Source organism: Cyprinus carpio, unplaced genomic scaffold (assembly GCF_018340385.1).
Source record: "Cyprinus carpio isolate SPL01 unplaced genomic scaffold, ASM1834038v1 S000006662, whole genome shotgun sequence".
In the NCBI taxonomy this organism is placed as follows: Eukaryota; Metazoa; Chordata; class Actinopteri; order Cypriniformes; family Cyprinidae; genus Cyprinus; species Cyprinus carpio.
Window position 1 is genome coordinate 139,934 of NW_024879286.1, and position 21,903 is coordinate 161,836.

Genomic DNA, 21,903 nt, shown 5'->3' on the forward strand with positions numbered 1-21,903 from the left:
CCAAGTTCAGAGAGAGATTGTTGTCACTGCACCACCCGGCCAGGCGGCTCATCTCGCTCCTGTAGTTTGTCTCATCTCTGTTGCTAATGAGACCCACCACAGTCATGTCATCCGCAAACTTAATGAAGAGGTTGGAGTTGTGTGACGGTGTGCAGTCGTGGGTCAGCAGAGTGAAGAGGAGGGGGCTCAGCACACATCCTTGGGGGGGCCCCAGTGTTCAGTGCGATGGTGCTGGATGTGTTGCTGCCGACCCGTACTGCCTGAGGTCTTCCAGTCAGAAAGTCCAACAGCAAGTTGGACAGCGAAGTGTTGAGCCCCAGCTCGACCAGTTTGTGAATGAGCTGTTGAGGGATGATTGTGTTGAATGCTGAACTGAAGTCTATGAACAGCATTCTGACGTATGAGTCTTTTTTTCTCTAGATGTGTGAGTGCTGAGTGGAGGGTAGTGGAGATGGCATCATCGGTCGACCGGTTGGACCGATATGCAAACTGGAATGGGTCCAGGGAGGGGGGAGGGGCAGACTTGATATGGTGCATGACTAGCCGTTCGAAGCACTTCATGAGGATGGGAGTAAGTGCAACAGGACGGTAGTCATTGAAGCAGGATGGAGATGGCTTCTTCGGGACTGGAATGATGGTGGTAGCTTTGAAACGTGTGGGAACAACAGCCTGACTAAGTGAGATGTTGAAAATGTCTGTGAAGACATCAGTGAGTTCTGCTGCACAGTCTCTCAGTACACGCCCAGGAATGTTGTCAGGTCCCGGAGCTTTGCATGCATTGATCCTGCTGAAGGATCTCCTCATGCTGTCTGGGATCAGCTTCATCACCTGGTCACCGGGAGGAGGTGGAGTCTTCTGTGCAGTGGAGCTGTTTTGTGCCTCAAAGCGAGCGAAGAAGGTGTTCAGCTCGTTCAGCAGAGAGATGTTGCTGTCACAGGTCCGTGGTGGGGGCTTGTAGTCCGTAATGGTCTGTATCCCCTGCCACAGGCTCCGAGTGTCTCTGCTGTCACTGAATTGTTGGGCTATCCTCCTGGAGTACTGTCTCTTAGCCTCCCTGATGCCGCGGGATAGGTTGGCCCTGGCTGTTCTCAGGCCCACCTCATCTCCAGCTCTGAAGGCAGCGTTCCGCGTCTCCAGGAGTCTGTAGACCTCCACTGTCATCCACAGCTTCTGGTTGGCCCGGACAGCTTTGTAAGCTCCTCTCTGTGTGGTGTAAACAAGGTCTAAAATGTTTTTTTGTGGTGTATGGAAAATTAATCTGTTGGTGTATTTTTGGAAACACACTCTTTAAGTCAGCATGGTTGAAATCCCCAGCTATGATGAGAAAAGCATCAGGGTGTGCGGTCTGCTGCTCACTGATGTGCTGGTACAGTTCATTTAGTGCATCGTTCCTGTTGCTATAACGAGCATTATGGCAGTATATTCCCTTGGCAGATAGAATGGCCGGCACTTAATGATCATAAACTCCACCAGGGGTGAGCAGTGTTTACAGATCACAACAGCATCGCGGCACCGCGCATCACTGATGTAAACACAAAGCCCGCCACAGCTGGTTTTTCCTCACGCGACGAGAGCTCTGTCTGCTCGATAGCACGTCAGCTGGTCAAGCTGAATGGCGCAGTCCGGAACGCTGTTGCTAAGCCATGTTTCCGTGAACACAAAAAACACAACAGTCTCTTATAGTCCTTTGAGTTGAACGTAGTAATCGGATGAAGTCCAGTTTATTGTCCAAAGAGCATACGTTAGCCAGTACGATGGTGGGGATAGATGGCTTTTGTGGGTTAGCCATTAGCCTAGCCCGGATACCTCCACGCTTACCCCTCTTCTGCTTCCTCTTACGCCGCTTGTGGCGCCTCCGCTGTGGGGCGAGATGCAGCAGTGGGGGTCGGTGATGATGTAGGCCTCCGGAGCAGTCCGAGATCTCGCAGCTGTTTCGCGTGCACGGAGTTTAACTCTAAAAATGTGGTTCTGCCGACATCCAGCAGAAACTCACGACTGTATGCGTGCTTAAAGACAGGTAGACGCGATGACGACGTACAAAAACACTGCTACTCACAAGACAAAAAACACGAAAACACCATTCTGTCGGGACAGAGAGAAGCTGCTGCGTGTGGACGTGCCGCCATCTTGGTTGGTAGTTATTAACCAATCATACAGTAATGATTGGTTAATAACACTGTTAAAATACATAATGTAGGCTAATACAAAGTAAACCATTTATGTACATTAAATGTTATTGTTAAATTATTTCCTTTCTCTGTAATGTGACAGTCCACTCTTCAGAAAAGTGATGGTTTGGGAGATAATACCTCAGAAGGATCCTGTAAGCCCTGAAGCAACCAGTCCTTCAAACATTATCAAATATCTTATGTTCTTTCTGTGTAAATTCAATTTAGGATGGAATTATGAATAATTACAAGAGTTTTCTTTACAAGCAGTGGGCTTTGGAAAAGTACTGAGATGAATAAAATCTGAGGTTTAACTGCAGAGTTGTCTTGTGTGATAGAACTCATGATAGAATGGATGTGAAGTCAGTAAGCTTATAGTATATTGTGAACATGGAACGATCAGGACATGTATTCGAAGCCATAACTGTATTAATGTAATTTGACATGAAACACTGAGATCTAAACGGGTATCTGAAGTTATAACAGTGTTAATGTAATTTTAACAGTATGAATGTAATTTGATACAAAACACCCTAGATCGCAGAAAGGTTACCTTAAATTGTAACAGTATGAATATAATATGAAAAAACACCCATGATCTCGGAGAAGTAAAGCTATTTGAAGCAATTTCAGCAAACGGCTTTCCTCCCAATCTGAGCATGATCGTTGACCTATGCAAATTATCAAATAGGCCACGCCTGCCCGATGAAGAAATATCTGTTACGCTGTTCTGAAATCCCTGGAAAAAATTGCTAGCTCTAGGCAGTAGGTTACTGTCCCTCTCGTTGTGCAACAGTACAAATACATGCACGTGATGCGATGCACGCGTGGGACGTGTTTTGCTTGCTTGAGTGTTTCTGCATTATATGAGTGGCTTTGGAATATAAATCGCAGCACGTTTCAGATAAAAAACAAAAAACACGACTTCTATTTGTGAAAAAAAATACAACAGGAGATTTATAACGAGTGGTTCCCTGCATTATTACAGCAAAGCGCGTCAATACAGTACTAAGTCGCTAAAATGGAGCAGCTCTAATGCTATTAAATTACAGATGATGAATCATAGAGCAAAAACATTAACAAAGAAAGTAACAAACTTGTAAAATATATTTTAATGGGCATAATTAAGTGTGAAAATAACCAAATGATACTTTTTACTAGTTGGTGCAGGACATTATAGTTCATTTATGTAAATGAGGATAGCAAAATAAAGTAAACTGTGACAAATTATACCCAAAAAATTTTTCAAAACAAATCTGGTGGATAAAACTGAAGTTCAGGTTTGCATGAAGCTGGCTGACAGCATGCCCAGGAGACTACAGGCAGTCATTAAGGCTAAGGGTGGCATGACTAAGTATTGATAGTTGTGTAAATACTGTCGTACTTAGCTGTCTGAATAATTTTTGGTTGATTGTAACCCATTACATACCTTTCTATCAAAGTTATCTAACAAGTTATCTAACATTATCACGATGAATTTGTTCTGAGATGTTTTAATTATTTTTTGTTGTTTGTTTTTATTACCATCTTCTAAATAGAGAATAAACTGTTATAATGTGAAATGTTGAAGGTGTCTGAATAAATTTTGGTTTGACTGTATCTATTTAATAGATTAAATCAACCAGCTTACATTATACATACTCTTTTGATTTCTGTACCCAATATTTAAAAAAATTACAAAAAAAATTACTCGGTATTGGCAAGTACCAAAAATAAAAGTATTGGTATTGGGCAAGTACTGGAAAAAGTGGTATCGGTGCATCCCTAATACAAAATGGTTTTTGTTAGTGTTTTGTCATCTGTATTCACATTACATTTTCTAAGTGACAATTTGTTCGCAAATGAGAAAAAGCCATTCAGATCACACAGTAAATTTGCTCAAAGATCGTTAATACACACTGAAAACTAACATTGCCATGCCATTTTCAACACGAAAACTGGTAAAAACATGAGAAACTCTTAATTAAATTCCAACAATTCCAATATATGTACATTTTCCTTTTTGTATTGTCACAGGTAGGAAAAGCGCATTTATTCCTCACACAATAGATCCATTATTGAAACTCAGTGAAAGTTTGATCATTGGACATTTGGTAACACAAACAGCACAAAAGGCTTGTCAAAAAAAACACATTGTCTATATATTACACTTTCATGTAAGCAGAATATTGCTGTGGAGAGATGTCTATATTCGTATGTTTTCATATCATCATCAGTGCTTGTTCCGCCATCAGTGAGTGCGCACAGGGTTGCCAGATTGCACAAATTAAATAAAACACCAGGCAGAAACTGTATCCTTAAAGGAGAAAAGTTCTGTTTTGGGGCTTAAAAACATCTCGTTTGGCTCTCAATGAAGGCGGACGCATTTTCTCTCCCTCTCCTCCCCCTTAGCTTCCCTGCTTGCTCTATCATCTCGTCTATTGTCTAATACTTGAAAGACTCGAGTTTTACTACTCTCCAAACTGAAAAATCATGGATTTGATCAACTGGTCTCTCAACGCAACTGACACCATCTTCTCAATGAGAAGCTTGGGTTCGGGGGAACCTGACTGCCCTGCCGGAACGTTGGCAGCTGGCTACACGGTGGACGCGTGGGAGAGGTGGCGGGACGTGTGTCTGGTGGCTCTTTCCATGGAGGACATTGAAGATATCTACCTATTCGGTACCATGATAACAGGTCTTCTGCTGATTGGATTAGGCTTTGCCCTGGGTTATCGAAGAATTCAGAAAACGGGAACAGCTGTCCAAAGCCTGATAAGGCTGCCCGTCATGATTGAAGCAGTGGGCAGAGCAGTCAGCACTGAGACTATTAACCACAATATGGATACCATCACGGAGAAGCTCATGGCTTTGCAAAGGAAAACGGATGGATTTGGAGACCAGAATGGACAAAGAGAGTAACCGTGTAAATTGGAATGCGGCTGCTCACCTCAAGACCAAACAATCGCAATCTTATCTTCTTTCGGCTCCCCTTTACCAGGGCTGGCCTCGACCAAGGCCGCTGTTGGGAACAACAACTACCCCGGAGGAGCACTGCAGTGAGACGCTCTTGCGTTTCTCCCCCTCTTCCACAGACACCTGTTGATTGTTGACTCTGTCTAGGACCTGACCAAGGCTGTCTCCATGGCAACTTGCTGTGTCGCTATCACGATCTGCGGACTTAGGCACCTAGATTTGAATGCCAGCGTGGCGGCTCCCCAGGCCTGCAAATACAAGAACTCTTACATACACACACACACACACACACACACACACACATACGCAAATATACATAGATATGCATTCACCCCCCCCACCCCCCCATCCCTCGCCTTGGCCGCTTTGTTCCGCCAGTCTGACAAGTGGGTCTGTGAACAGCACCGAGAATGGCTGCAGGACCGGATGGCTGCTTGTCTGCGCTGGATTACCTCCACCCCCCACTCCCCTCCCCTGTTGCAAAGTCGTGTGTTTATGCTGTATTGATTATGTGCTTTTGTTGCTGAGGTGTTCTTCCTGTTCTCACACTGTACTCCCAAAGGAGCTGGGGGTTATTTTTTTTCTCCTCCCCTTCCTCATGTTATGCTGTATTTCTTCCTCAATTCCCTGTCTTCCTGTCCTGTGTTCCCCCTTGTCATATTGTATGTATGTTGTTTATGGACAGGTTGATGGCTAATTTCACGGTACCTGTGACCAGCGACAATAAAGGCTACTACTACTACTACTACTACTACTACTTAAAGCTCATCACATCTGGCAACCACAAGCATGAACGCTAGTGAAGACTTGTTAGCAATGCAAGATAACGCAAATGCCAAATTAAAAACACGTTTCAGGATAAATAACGAGCCGGCCAATATCGTGACGATTATTTTTAATTAATCGAGAAAGGTGGATATCATTATCGAGATTAAAATATGATAAATCGTGCAGCCCTATCTAGGGGTGTGCGATATGTATGGTCTGCGATTAATATCGTAATTGTAGTTTTAATGAAGTGCGATTTGATATTATGAGAATATCGCTAAAAGCAAACACAAAACAGACTTAAAGAGTGCACGCATACATTAGGTGATGAAGTCTACTAAGACTAGTGCATGTGTGGTTTTGGATTTTGTTTTTTTTCTTTATGTGTTTGTATTTATATTTATATTAAATTTAGTTTTGTATTATAATTTATTTTATGATATGAGGCAGATATATATTTATATCATTACATGTAATCAATATCACACTAAGAGTGTTTTTTTTTTTCTCCAAAAGTAAGCATGATTACAAATGTGATATTTATACAACGGTGAACAATAAACAAATAGTTAATATTAAGAGACTTATGTTTTAGACATTGTATTTCCTGTTTTTGCTCTATTTCTCAAAAAAACAAACAAAAAAAAAAAAAAAAAAACATTTCAAAACACAGCCACATCAAAACTCTTAAATTAAGTACTCTTTTTAACCTCATTACATACGTCTGTACTTTTACTGAACCTGTTAACCTGCACCCCCCTTTATGGGACTCACAGCTGTACTAAAAGTACATTTCCTTTTTAATGTCAACATACTGTGTTTATTATTGTTTCATGTAATACTAGTATAATACATTACGCCTACTGAATACACTGAAGCTTGTAGAATCTAATATTTAATTTACACAATTAAGCAAAATCAGAAAACATTATATATGTCTAATATATAACACAATATTCTTAGTATTCTATTGTGAATCACGTTTGCAGCTGGTGAGTGATTACTGATAGACTGACTAAAAAAAAAAAAGAAAAGAAAAGAAATCACCCACAGACTTTAAAGCAGCTGCATAGTAATGAATTTCCATTTCGAGGACCTTGATATAAATGTTATCTTAAGAAATCATCCAAAAAGCCTTTTCTATAAACATACGAATCGAAACCGAAAGCAAATCGAGGTTCAACGCTTACCGTACATTAATAATACAAACACAAAGAGCAACAAAAGAACCAGTGTATATTTTACCCCAATTTTAAGCAACAACAGCTATATCTGTCCGGGCAGAGCGGAAGCTGTGGTGCGATCAGAAATCCACTGCGCTCAAGACAGACGTTTTTTTTATTTTATTTTATTTTATTTATTTATTATTTATTTTTGTTGTTGCGCCTGTAATCTTGCACTTACGTTACGGGTGATGCGAGCAGTCAAAATGCATGTAAAGAAGCTGTCATACCGACGTTTCCTTTATCATCCAAATGGACTATGTGAAGAATGCAACGTAGACGAAATAGTAACGCATGCAATTCTTTAATGTAAGAAATATTAGGAAGAAAGAAGTATGATAGTTTAAATCAAGAAGAATGGAATTCAGGTGGTACATATTAAATCTTTAATAAAATGGGCAAGTAAAACAAATAGTAAAGCTTTCTTTGATGAGTTTTTAAAAGCACGAAAAGTAGAATGTGACGCTCTGTTCCACTCCGGAGCAGAAGGTGGCGGTCGTGCACCTAATTATGCTGGTGCCAGCCGTAGTTAAAAACCAAGAAGAAGACGTCTCCTGTTACTTTCGCTTAATTTAACGTTAATTTTTTAGTTTTTAAATACATTATTTTGTGTACATAAACATCTGATCGCGCCACACCTTCCGCTCTGCCAGGACAGATACATCTATATTTCTTAAATTAGGGTAAAATATAAAGTATCTTGTGTTGCAGTCTAGTGTTTTTAAAAGTTCTGAGTTTAGGATCCATTCTTGTGTGGCTCTACATAAATATTCAGCGGAACAGAAACACAGAAATCTCATCGATCATCTTTAATAAATAGATATTCACGGATCTACAGCAGCATGCGGAACCTGTTGCTCTTTGTGTTTGTATTATTAATGTACGGTAAGTGTTGAACCTCGATTTCCTCTCGGTGTCGATTCGTATGTTTATAGAAAAGGCTTTTTGGATGATTTCACTATTTAATGATGATTTATTAATGACAGAAGTAGTAACAGATCGAATACAGATAAACTGAAGGGGAAAAAATCCTTTTTTTTGAGAGTATTTTAGTCCTGAAACGAGATGCTATTAGGCCTGTTTGAGAAGAAACCTGCACAAACTTTGTTAGGACTGTGTTTTGAGATCTAGTTTGGCACACTTGCAGAGGTGTACAGAAACAAACAAAGCACCTTTACTTGAGTACTGTACTAAGAAACTTAACATAACATTTATATCAAGGTCCTCGAAGTGGAAATTCATTACTGTGCAGCTGCTTTAAAGTCTGTGGGTGATTTCTTTCTTTTTTTAGTCAGTCTATCAGTTATCACTCTTGTAGGGTTACGTGAAGTGAGGGGGGGTGTTGGGGGTGGGTTTTTTTTTCTGAATACTGACCAGCTGCAAATGTGTGATAGTTATTTTATAACAATAGAATACTAAGAAGTTAATATTGTGCTATATATTAGACACAATGTTTTTGTCTACAAAAGCAGCATTGTTGTTGTAAAGTTATACAGCTACAGGTGTGTTTTTGCTGGTATTTAATTGCTGTCCACTCAAATGTGGATGAAATGGAATGGCGACAGGTGTATGAGATGACTTCCATGCTGCTTCTGTGGGGGTGGGGAGGGATGCAAAGTTTTATTTTTAGGGGGCCAAGCACTGAAGGTGCTTACACCAATATTTACCAGAGTAATGAGATTTTTTTATTTTGACGCAGGTTTTTTGGGGGCCATAGAACCGCTTGACGGGAAAGTTGTGAAATTTGGCACACTGATAGAGGACAGTGTCAACGTTAACCATAGCAAATTTGGAGTCTCTAACTCCAACTCTCTAGCGCCACCACTTGTCCAAACTCTCAATATCTTTATGCTAATAACTTTTTGAACCGTAACACAAACAGGCGAGAGGCAAAAATAGAAATTCTGTTTTTCTCTGATTCCTTGGCTCGTGCCGAGTCGAAAGGACACCAAAATTCAAAAATCGCAAGGTTTAGTTTTTCACTATTTTCAGTTGTTCGTAAAAACTACTTTTCCAACTCATCATAGGCCATTGAACCGATTGTCAAGAAAATTGAACCAGATCATCTTCAGACGATGCCGGGCAAAAAGTTATGGAATTCAAGTTGATTAGAAATTCTGTATGTGTGGACATTATGAATGATGCTCCAGACTTAAAAGGTCTAAACCTCAGTCTCAGCAAGGGCTGGGCGATAAAACGATAACGTATACATAAGAAATATGTATCACAATAGATCTGTAAAACAGAGGTTGCAAAGCCAAGTTTGGCTGCATTAACAAAGGCACTCACTCTCTGGTAACCTAGCAATGTAGGGAGTGACATGCTAACAGCCAATCGTGTAAACAGTATCAAGTTTGGTTGCGCCATATCTTTGTCTCGTGCTGGGTCTGCTGGATTCCTCTTCAGTCACCGGCGACTGATAAGCAGAAAAGGAGTGCCGCAGCGAGCGAGGAAATAGTAAATAAAAGAGGAAAAGTCAGCTCGCCAGTATGGCAGTTTTTTGGATATTATAAGTCTGACCGTAGTCAGACCAATGTCGTCTGCAAATTATGCAAGACCGTCATCCCCGCCAAGACGACGAACTTGATTTACCACCTTAGCCGCACTCACCCTTTGGAGCACAGCTGTATTCAACCAACAACATCAGTAGCTGCAACACCGCACAAGCAGCAGACCACCATGGAGAGGTACTCTGCATCAGTGCATTATGACAAAGAATCTAAACAATACAAAGATATAACGGAGGCAGTGGCATATCATATAGCCAAAGACATGCTTCCGCTTAGCACTGTCGAGAAGCCAGGTTATAAAAACCTTATAGCCGTGCTTGACCCACGCTATGTTCTTCCTGGCCGAAAGTACTTTTCTAAGACTGCCTTTCCTAAGCTGTATGTAATGTGCCAAAGAATCTGTGCAGCAAGAAGTACTGTCAGCCAAGTACTTTGCAACAACCTCTGCCAACTCTCCATGCCCTGATGCTACTCAAAAAGTTTGGGGGCAGCGCCACCTTGTGTTCAAAAGTAATGATGAAATTTAGAAAAAATGCTAATAACTTTTGCGTACATTAGCCTATTGTAATCGGACTGATGTTGATAGATTCCTTGGATCATGACGAGAACACCGATATCAATTTTAGCAATATTTTGCTGAACTCCCTGTCCGCCATTTTGAGGTATGTTGAAAACATACGTTTTCGAACTCCTCCTAGATCGTTGGTCCAATTTTCACCAAATTTGGCTCAGATCATCTTCAGACCAAGCTGGCAAAAAGTATGGATTTCGTGTTGGTATATGAAACGGTTTTCCGTTTAGCACACTGAACGAATTTGCTGGGAAAGATGCCAAACTGCATCTGCGGCTGTATCTGCTGCAAAGCTTTGACATATGTACACCAAACTTTGTAGGGTGCCATTGTCACCTCACACTGACCACAGCACATCAATTTGGTAACAGCGCCATCTATTGGTCAAACGTGATAAGCCAATAAACCCTATTGCTAGTTGTTCTCTTTTATCATTTTTCAGCCATTTTGCCTAAAATAATATTAAAATGGTTTTAACTTACTCATCCCTTCCTGCACATTAGTCTGAAGCTTGAGTCTGTAGTGCTTGGCCCCGTAATTGCTGCTTGCAGCTATATTTATTTTATTTTTTGTCCACTCACTTTAATTTCTATATTTCTATAAGTTTTTAACTTAAAGCTCTTTATTCCAAAGATACTACAAGCTTAGTTGTATTGAGTAAGGTGTAATGTATTGTAGCTTCAGAGGCATTATATATGCAAGTATTACATACAACAATAAAACAGTATATTTATGTTATAAAAAAAAGGAAATTTACTTTTGGTACTTAAGTACTTTTAAATGCAAGTTCTTCTATACTTTTACTTTATTAAAAATCATCATCTTTACAACTTTCACTTGTAATGGAGTAATATTTGAGCAGCAGTGTCTGTACTTTCACTCAAGTAATGGAGTTGTGTATTTTGTCCACCTCTGCCACACTTGTAGTTAACCAAAAAGTAATCCATCTAAACTTTCCAAATCAAAAATGCAGTAAGACAAAATATTTATTTTCAAGTTTACAGTCTATAAAAACAATCTTTAAAGGAAAAGAAAGGTCACCTAAAAAATACTTTTTTTTTTTTTTTTGTCCTCAAGTTGTTCTAAACCTACAAGTTTTTTTTTTTTTCTGTTGAAGAAAAAGAAGATATTTTCAAAAGTTGAGGGCACCTTTGACTTCCATAGTATGAAAAATAAGTCAATGGGGAGCAGAAAGTTTTTGGTTGCCAAAATTCTTCAAAATGTCTTTCTTTTGTGTTCAACATACAAGTTTAGAACAACTTGAGGATGAGCACATGATGACAGAATCTTCATTTTGGGTGAACTTCAAACTTTAATCGCTTACGCAGTGTTGCTTCTCAAGTACATTTATCTTGTTTCAGTGCTAGCTTCGTTGTGTGTGGTCTAAATCACAATCTGAAGAGTAATTCCACATCTGTTTGTCTTTCAGCAGCTCACACAGTGATTTCAGGTGAATGTGTTGCTGAAGTCAGTAAACGGTTCTGTTTGTTTTGCAGTTGTGTCTGGTTCAGAGACGGATGAATCTGAGTCTGTGACAGTGATGGAGGGAGATTCTGTCACCCTACACACTAACCTTTCTGAACTACTCAACGACGACACCATACTGTGGATGTTCGGACCCAAAGGCTCTCTCATATCTGAAATAAGGAGGAAAGCAAGACTCGACTACTTTCATTTTTTTGTCGCTTGATGATGTTAGATTCAGTGGCAGATTGCAGGTGGATCAAAAGTCTGGATCTCTCTCCATCACAAACACCAGAATCAGACACTCGGGACAATATAAACTCACCATCTCTAGAGAAAAGATCAAGACAAAGACATTTAATGTCACTGTCATTAGTGAGTATCTGAAGTCTTTCCATTCTTTCCATTCCGTGCCAATCCGAGATCCAATTGCAATTAATTTTTTTTTCACAACTCTGGACTTTTATCTCAGAATTGGTGGATATAAGCTCACAATTCTGACTTTTTTTTCACAATTACACATTTTTTTTTTTTCTGATATTTGTGAGTTTATATCTCTCTATTTTTTTTTTTTGCAATGAGAATTTATATTTTGCAGTCCTTCTCACAGTTGTGAGTTTTATTTCTCGTAACTGACTTTTTTTGTGCAAATGCGCGAGTTTATATCTCACAATTATGTCGTTTCCCGCATATGCAAGTTTGTTTGTTCAGCCTGACGGTGGAAAAGCAGCTAATGATCAGAGTTTAGATCAGTTTTGTTAATAATTTAGTCATTCTAAACCACAAATTATTTCTCAATATTCATATTTATCCTGGTTTAGGTGTTATGGTTATTCAGGTTTCATGATTTCAGACCACATGTTTGCATTTGAGTGAGGGTTTCCAGAATTTGCAGCACACAGTTAGTTGGCGTTCTGCTTGTTTTGCAGGCGTGGCTAATGAGACGGATGGAGTGAAGTCAGTGTCTGTGACAGTGATGGGAGGGAGAGGTTCTGTCACCCTACACACTAAACCTTTCTGATCTACTCAACGACGACACCATACTGTGGATGTTCGGACCCAAAGACTCTCTCTCATATCTCAAATAAAGAGAAAGCAAGACTCGACTTCATTTTTTTGTCGCTGATGATGTTAGATTCAGTGGCAGAGATTGCAGGTGGATCAAAAGTCTGGATCTCTCTCCATCACAAACACCAGAATCAGACACTCGGGGACAATATAAACTCACCATCTCTAGAGAAAAGATCAAGACAAAGACATTTAGTGTTGCTGTCATTAGTGAGTATCTGAAGTCTTTCTGTGTAACATCAGCTGCTCTTCCACCGTTGGGGCCAAACCGTTCCCATTGCTTAACCCTTCCATCCCGTGACAGTCCCAGAGCCAGCTGCGAGTTTATTATTTGTTTTTGAGTTTTGTCTCACAATTGAGAGTTTATATTTCACAACTCTGACTATTTCCTCAGAATTGGTGGACATAAGCTCACAATTCTGACTGTTTTTTCTAAACAATTACACGTTTTATCTCAAAATTCTGACTACTTTTGCTCATATTTGTGAGTTTTTTTCTTGCATTTGGTATTATATCTCAACTATTTTGACTTTTTTCCTCAATATTGCAAGTTTATATCTCGTAACTTGACTTTTTTCATTGCAATTGTGTGTTTATATCTCACAATTATGTCGTTTCTCGCATATGCCAAGTTTGTTTGTTCAGCCCCTGGCAGTGCAAAAGCAGCTAATGATCAGAGTTTAGAACAGTTTGTTAATAATTTTGTCATTCTAAACCTTTAAATTATTTTTTCAGTATTCATATTATCCGGTTTAGTTGTTTATGGTTATTCAGGTTTCATGATTTCAGACCACACATTTGGCATTATTGAGTGAGGGTTTCCAGAATTTGCAGCACACAGTTAGTTGGCGTTCTGTTGTTTTGCAGGCGTGGCTGATGAGACGGATGGAGTGAAGTCAGTGTCTGTGTCGGAGGGAGATCCTTCACTCTATGCATTGATGCTGAAAATTCACAAAGATGCTCTGATGCTCTGGAGTTTGGAGATCAAGGAATCCTCCTCGCTAGAATCGATACTGAATCTAGTGACGTCTCATTAAAACGATGCTGATGATAGGTTCAGAGGTCTTCTGCAGCTGAATCAGAACGGCTCTCTGACTATCAAGAAGAGCAGAAGTGAACACGCTGGACTTTATGAGCTGCAGATCAGAGGCCGTGAGAGCGCACAGCGATTCCTTCTTTCAGTCAATGGTGAGGAACTGAAAGAGCATAACGGTGTTTTGCTAGCATATATTTTGAAGTCATTTGGACTGACACCTTGACTGTCTCTCATTATAGCTGTCCAAGATCCAGGTCTTTCTTCAGGTGTGCTGCAGCAGGAGTTGTTTTTTGTTGTTTTAGTTTCAGTTTTGCTGCTTGTGGCTGCAGCTTGGGCTCTCAATTTACTATCGCCACAAGATCTCTAAATTAACAAAGCAAATGGGTAAGTATTCTATACTTTAGACAGGATTTCCATCTCCTAACTTGGTAGAAATGCATTTATTTATTTTGATTCACTCATTTGTCCATTTAGAGTTTCAGTACTCTGAAACTGTAGTTTGACAAGCTACTTGCCTTCTACTCCTGCATTTCAAATACATGAGCCAATCGCTGACTGATAAAGTCATCAATGCAGTGTTTTAAATGATTCCAGTGTTTATTAAAAATAAAAATAAATGAGACAGTTGATGCCAGATTTCATTGGTGATTTCAAATATGACATTTAATCATAAGCTTGGCAAAACAGTTTTGGAGAATTTTGATGTTTCCTCATCATTCAAAGTTTAAAGCTACACTTGCACAACTGAAATAGCTGAAATAAAGACTAAATTGACTTGCCTGAAAGGGACTTTGACGCTAATGAACACATTTCTGTTCTCTGTCCTTTGTGTGAAGCTGTGGCAGGCGAAGAGAAGGAAGAGACAGTGATGGAGGGAGATTCTCCAACTCTACGCACTGGTCTTACTGAAATAAATGCTAATGATATGATAGAGTGGTGCTATGAAGCTAAAGACAATTGCATTGCTCAAATCAATGGATGAGACCAGAAGAACATCTTTATCTGAGGGTGCTGATGGGAGATTCAGGAGTAAACTGATGCTGGATAATATAATGGAGATCTCACTATCAGCAATGTCATAACCATTCACTCAGGACTCCATAAACTAAACATAATCAGCAACAGCAGAAAAACCAAACACATGAGATTCATTCTTACTGTCAGTGGTAAGTATATCAACTCTTCTAATCTGGTTATGAGTGTGCACCAAATGAATCTGAAACACATCCACACTAACTCAAATATGACATTGTTTTTAGACTGCTGTTGAGGAGTATAGGGCCATGTTCATATTTTCATGAGAAACAAAGCCCTTTAAAATTCGGAGATTAAAGCTGTAATATTGCATGAATAAACATGAGTGTCAAAAGGAAAAAAGACATGATCAGTAATCATAGATAAGGCTGTTTGACAATATCGATTACACAATTTTATTGCATCTCATTTCTTAAGGTTACATCTACATTAATCTATTTACACTATTTTCAACTAAAACTGAGAAAGTTTATGCGTTTTGGCTGTCCATTTACTCAATACTGTTTCGGTATGGGGACCGAGAGTGCCACTTTAAAAATAAAATGAAGAATCAATTTATTGATTTAATAATTCAAAACATATAAAATGTATCTAAAAAATCACTTTTTAAATGGACAAATTTATGAGACATATTTAAAGATGTATTATTTCATTTGTGGTTTTTACATTATAGTTAATAAAAACAAAACAATAAATTAAAAAATATATATTTTTAAGTATAAATATATAGACATTTCAAACTGTTTTTGAATTCATGATTTAAAACGATGGGATTAAAAAACAAAAAAAAGTACATTAATAAGTCTTTTTTAAAATTCTCCTTTTAAATAGGCTTTTTAAAAATTGGCTTTGGCAATTGCTTTTCTCTCTCTATTTGCCAATTGCTTTTCTTTGTCCTTTTGCCAAATGCTTTTCTTTCTCCAGTTGTCAATCGAGTTAAAAAAATGCCATTGGACAGTACACACTTGGAAGCAACCAATCAAAACTTTCGCCTCGATTTGAAGAGCCAACCACTCTCTTGCGTGTAAATGTAACACACACTGTCATTGGACAGTGAGAGAGAAGCTTTATGTCATTAAAGCAAGAGTAGAGATTTAGAAGATGGATTCAAGCGACGCAAAAATGTCAGGGGAATCTGAACGTGTTTTTGGAGAGGGATTGTGGATGATCTGTTAGCTTTAGCTGATTTCTGTTAAATAAAATTCTCCTCTCAGTTATCATCTGCAATTTACCCTCACAGTACAAAATGAAGTTCAAATTAATTAATGTTTGCACTACAGGGCTATAGTAAAAACAATAGTTATACAAGCTTTAAAGTTTGACAATGTGTTCTATTTAAATGTATGAAAATAGTTTTGAAATATTTTTTCATGTTGATATAAAAGCGGTGTTGGTACTGTTAAAACCAGTAGCGTACCGTGGGGTTTTCAGTCAGGGCCTTCGTAAGCAACTGTAAACTACATACCCTTACACACTCTATACACATCTCTGTAACAGCCAACCCAGCCATATGCATATAATTTGCATATTATGCCGCATACAGGCTCTCAACAACAATGACAGCTGATCAACAATTTCAACAGTAGACTAGATGGTGGGTGGGTTAAATTCAGAGTAAATTTCCCTACATGGGATCAGTAAAAGTAATCCACCAACAGACGGGTCATATGAACATCATGTCACTTTAAAATACCGACGCGCTCACAGCAGCAGAACTGTACAAATGCTGGACATCCCCACACCACCACCACAGCATTATCAACCATCACATACACCTCCATAACACTGTGCAGGATTCAATACCATCAAATCATAAAAAGCACTCACCTGTCACTTGTAAATAAAGTCTGTGCGTCTGTCATTCCATGTCCCCCTTCACTCTATTAAAAAAATAAACATGGCCAAAATAATTTCTTGTGCTCGTGTGCTAGCTGTTGCCACTCATAGATGCAATCTTTGAAATGGCGCACAAAACCGTTGTTAGCGAATTCAGTTTAAGTAGTTTATCCTTCAGTTATTCCTCTTTTGTCTTGAAAAGAGCGCCTTGAAAAAAATCAGATCGGCAACCAGATCTGGTGTAGAGGCGCCAGCGACAGCAGCTTGAAAATTCCCAAAACTAAACGCTGGGTGCAGTGTTGCCAAATTTGGGCTACTTTTACAATGTTGCCGTGTGTTGTTTTTCTGTCTGCTGGTTGAAGCGACACTCCAGTGACATGATATTTAGCCCCTGGAATGTGAATTTTACCAGGGAGAACCCTGGCACAAAAAACGTGTATTTAACTCCTGGAATGCGATTTTTAATGGGGGACACCTCGAAACACGATTGGGTGGGTTTTTTGTGTGGTTGAAAACCTGGCAACCCTAGCTGGGGGGGAAAAAAAGCACTGGGCACATAGCTGGTCCCAGAGGGCGTGCTGTCATGGGAACGTCAAAAATTGATTGGATGATGATTCTGTCGCCAATGGCTCATTACAAAATCTGATTCGACGTCTTTGTCGACAAAAGGGAAGCATTATCTGTAGTGGCTGAGCCTTGATTTTTATTACAGTGTTGTGAAAAAGTGTTGGTCCCCTTCCTGATTTTCTTATTTTTTTTGCATGTGTTCCCCCACACTTTCAGGGCTTAGATCATCACAACCAATTGTACATATAGATCACAGATTTGTAACGAATGGTACACACCGGAAACGGAGAATCCAAAAGCAATGTTTTCATAGGGAATCATAAAAAATTTCATGATCCAAAAATAGGCAAGAGGTCAGTAACACAAAATCAGTCCAGAAACAGAACACACGAAAACACAAGGGACCCGCGAGGAAAACCAGGGACGGAAGGGCAAACAAGGACTCCATAACACGATAGAACACAGACCGGTTTTGATATAGATAGGTGAAGACGATGAAAGTGGAGACAGCTGCGGGCAATTAACAGCGTGTGCAATTAACCTTGATGAGGGGACAAGGCGTTTGGTGAGAATTATTTGCCTGCAATGGCGGTGCCTATGGGGGAAGTGAGGACCACTAGTGGACACCCCAGGGAAAACACCAATACCCAAACACTGTGACATTCCCCCTCCTCTAAGTGAGCAGATTCTACAGATGCTCCATTGACTCCACAAAAACAAACCATAGGAACACAGAGACCAGGAGGGAGGTGGACTGGTGGGCGTATAAGGTGGGAGGGAATCGGAGGGCCAGGTCCATAGAGGGAAACAGGAAGACAGGAATGTGAAAAAAACAAACAACACAACAAACAACGAGGCAGGACGGGAACGGAAAATCAGGGTCCCAGGGGCAGAGCGACAAGGGCAGGGAATACAGGGTGGAGCAGGTGTGAACTGGAGCCCACCGGGGTGGCGCAGATGAACTGGAGCCCACCCAACCGAGCAGACGGGACTGACCCCACCAGGGCAGTGCAGAGACCACCACAGCCGTGTTTTCGAGACAGAAGCCCCCCAGGGCGCGCCGAAAACCACCACAGCCGTGCGGTCCGAGACAGAAGCCCACCGGGCGGCGCAGAGGACCACCACAGCCTGCGGTCGAACAGAAACCACCAGGGTGGCGCAGAAGACCACCACTGCCGTGCGTCGAGCAGAAGCCCTCCAGGGCGGCGCAGAAGACCACCACAGCCGTGCGTTCGAGACAGAAGCCACCAGGGCAGCGCAGAAGACCACCACAGTGGGATCGATGGCACAAGAGAGCAAGTCCGGTTAGGTAAGCCTTAAATAGAGAACATGAACAAGTTAAGGATGGCCTCCATGGCCATGACAGGATAGGGCAGCACTCTGGAGTTCAGCTGAGACGTGACCAAAGGGTCTGGAGGGTTTAGCTGAGACGTGACGAGGCTCTGGGAATTCAGCTAAGACGTGACAAAGGCTCTGGGAGATCCGTGGTGATTGACTGGGTTCAGGAATATCAACTGTGGCTTGACTTCGTTCAGGAAGATAACTGTGGGTTGACTTGACTCATGAAGATCATTTGGGGACTTGACTTTGCCATGAAGATCACGGGTGACTTTACCTTTCCCATGAAGATCACGGTGACTTGAAACCTTTTCCATGAAAATCATTGGTGACTTGACCTTTCCCATAAGATCAAGAGTGGCTGGACTTGACTCAGGAGTCTAACTGTGATTTTGCTGACTCATGGGTGTTATGGTGACTGTTCCTGACTCTGGAGGGTCCACGGGGGCCTGACCTCGACTCTGGGGGACCACGGGGACCCTGACTCGCTCTGAGGGACCACCGGGACTGACTCGACTCTGGGGGACCACGGGGACCTGACTCGCTTTGGAGGGGCCACGGGGACCTACTACACCCCGGAGGGACCACGGGGACCGACTCGACTCTGTGAAAACAGCGGGGACCCCGGTCAGTGGGGGCTGACTCAAATCTGGAAGGACCACGGGGACTAGACTTGACTCGGAGGGACCCCGGGGACCTGACTGACTCTGTGAATCAGCGGGGACCTGGTCATGGGGACCTACTCGACTCTGGAGGGTCAAAGGGCCCTGACCGCTCTGGAGGGTTTACTGTGGCTTCATCTTGTGCAGTGGCGCTGGACCGCGGCCACCTTGCGCTGTGGCGCTGGCTGGCGGCCATCTTGTTTCTGTGGCGCTGGGCTGGCGGCCATCTTGCGCAGTGGCGCTGGGCTTTGGGGGCCATCTTGTGCAGTGGCTCTGGGCTGGCGGTCCTCCTGTCTGGGACACCGGGCCCAGAGTCTGGCCGTCACATTTGGGAGAGACAGGTGTGGCTGGGGTATCCCACTGAGACCGATGTTGCAGGTACATTGTGAACCCCCAAAAATCCAAGATCTCCAGCTCATTCATTTCCCCTCAGGCACAGGTTGTCCAGGCAGGCGTTAAAAAGGACCTGACTCGACTCTGGAGGATCAAACCCGGGACCTGACTCGACTCTGGAGGGTCACCTGTGGCGGCCATCTTTCGCAGTGGCGGGTGGGGTGGTGGCCATCTTGCGCAGTGGCGCTGGGCTGGCGGCCATCTTGGGGACTGGCGCTGGGCTGGCGACCACCTTTTGCAGTGGCGCTGGCTGGCGGTCCTCCTGTCTGGAGACACTGGTCTAGATCGGCCATCACAACTGGAAGAAAAGGTGTCGCTGGGGGATCCCACTGAGACCGTGTTGCAGGTACATTGTTTAACCCCCAAAAATCCAAGATCTCCATCTCATTCATTCCCACTCAGGCACAGGGTTGTCCAGGCAGGCATTAAAAAAGGGCTTTAAGTGCCTCATCATTGTACCCCATGCCTTCCGCCATGGTCCAGAAAAATTGTGCCAAACCACCCACCTCACTCCCCTTTTGACGGAGGGTGGTTCTTTTAGGGAAACTCCCCCTCCGCTCCTCCATGCTGGCTGGGGAACGGACACGAATCCCCAACCGCTGATCATGGGCTGATGGAATCCTTTTGTAACCAATGCACACCGGAAATGAGAGAAACCAAAAGCAGTGTTTTAATGGGTAATCCCAAAAATCATAATCCAAAACAGGAAAGGGTTTAAACACAAAATCAGTCCAGAAACAAGAAACAGAAAACACAAGGACCGTGAGAAAACCGGGGAACGGAAAACAAGGACTCCATGACACAGATAGAAAATAGGCCGGTTTTTAGATAGGTGAAGACATGAAAGTGGAGACGCTGAGTGCAATTAACAGGTGTGCCTTTAACCATGAGAAGGGCAAGGCTTTGTGGAAATGTAGTACTTTTCATGGGGTGCCTATGGGGAAGTGAGACCACTAGTGGACACCCAGGGAACCACAGACCGACACTGTGACAAAGATACACAAGAAATACAACTGCAGTTTTTTAAATGAAGGTTTTTTATTTTTAAAGGAAACTAAATCCCAAACTACATGGCCCTGTGTGAAGAAGTGGTTTGCCCCCCCTGTAAAACGGGTTTTCACCCCTGAGTTTAATTTTTTTAGCCCCCCCCCAGGCCAAATTCTGCCACATCTGTTCGCAAAAAGTATCCTTAAAGGGGCTTGCTAAAGAGCCAAAGTCCCAAAGCTAGAATCACAGAGATCCAAAAAATTTCGAAAAAAATAGAAAAAAGGAAATTGAGTTATCAGTGGGGAAAAGGTTATAAAGCCATTCAAAAAGCTTTGGGTACTCCAGCGAACCCAGCGGAGCATTTCACAAATGGGGAAACAGGAACAGGAAACCTTTCCCCAGAGTTGCCAGCCACCAAAATTCCCCCAAGCACGCGACCATCCTCCAAGAGGTCACAAAAGCCCCCAAAACACACCCAAAGAACTGCAGCCTCACTTGCCTCTTTTAAGGCAGTGTTCATGACTCCACAAAAGAGATTTGGGTAAAAATGGTTGCAGGAAAGGGGTTCCAAACAAAAACCCGCTGCTGACAAAAAAAACAAAAATTTTCCTCTTTTTGCCAGAAACATCTTGATGACCCCAACTTTTGGGAAAATATCTGGGGGCCTGACAACGTTTTTTATTTTTGGAAAGGGTTGTGTCCCATTACGTCTGGGTAAAAACACCGCATTTCAGAAAAAAACATCAACCAAAAGAAAAATGGTGGTGGTTGTATGGCGGGGGGTTTTTTCTCTTCAGCACCTGGAACACTTGGTGATAAATGGAAACATGAATTCTGCTGTTTACCAAAAAATCCTGAAGGAGAATGTCCGGCCATCTGTTCGTGACCTCAAGCTGAAGCAAACTTCTGAAGCTGCAGGTTCTGCAGCAGGACAATGATCTAAACACACCAGCAAGTCCACCTCTGAATGTCTGAAGAAAAACAAATAAAGACTTTGGAGTGGCCTAGTCAAAGTCCTGACCTGAATGCTATTGAGATGCTGTGGCATGACCTTAAAAAGACGGTTCATGCTTGAAACTCTCCAATGTGGCTGAATTAAAACAATTCTGCATAGATGAGTGGACCAAAATTCCTCCACAGCGCTGTAACAGACTCATTGCAAGTTATCATAATGCTTGATTACAGTTGTTGCTGCTAAAGGTGGTCCAACCAGTTATTAGGTTTAGGGGGCAAACACTTTTGGTGACAAATCTTATTTGACACATATTTTGGGAAATGCTTTGAAAATTTCAAAAACTTAAAATACACTGTGGACAAATTCA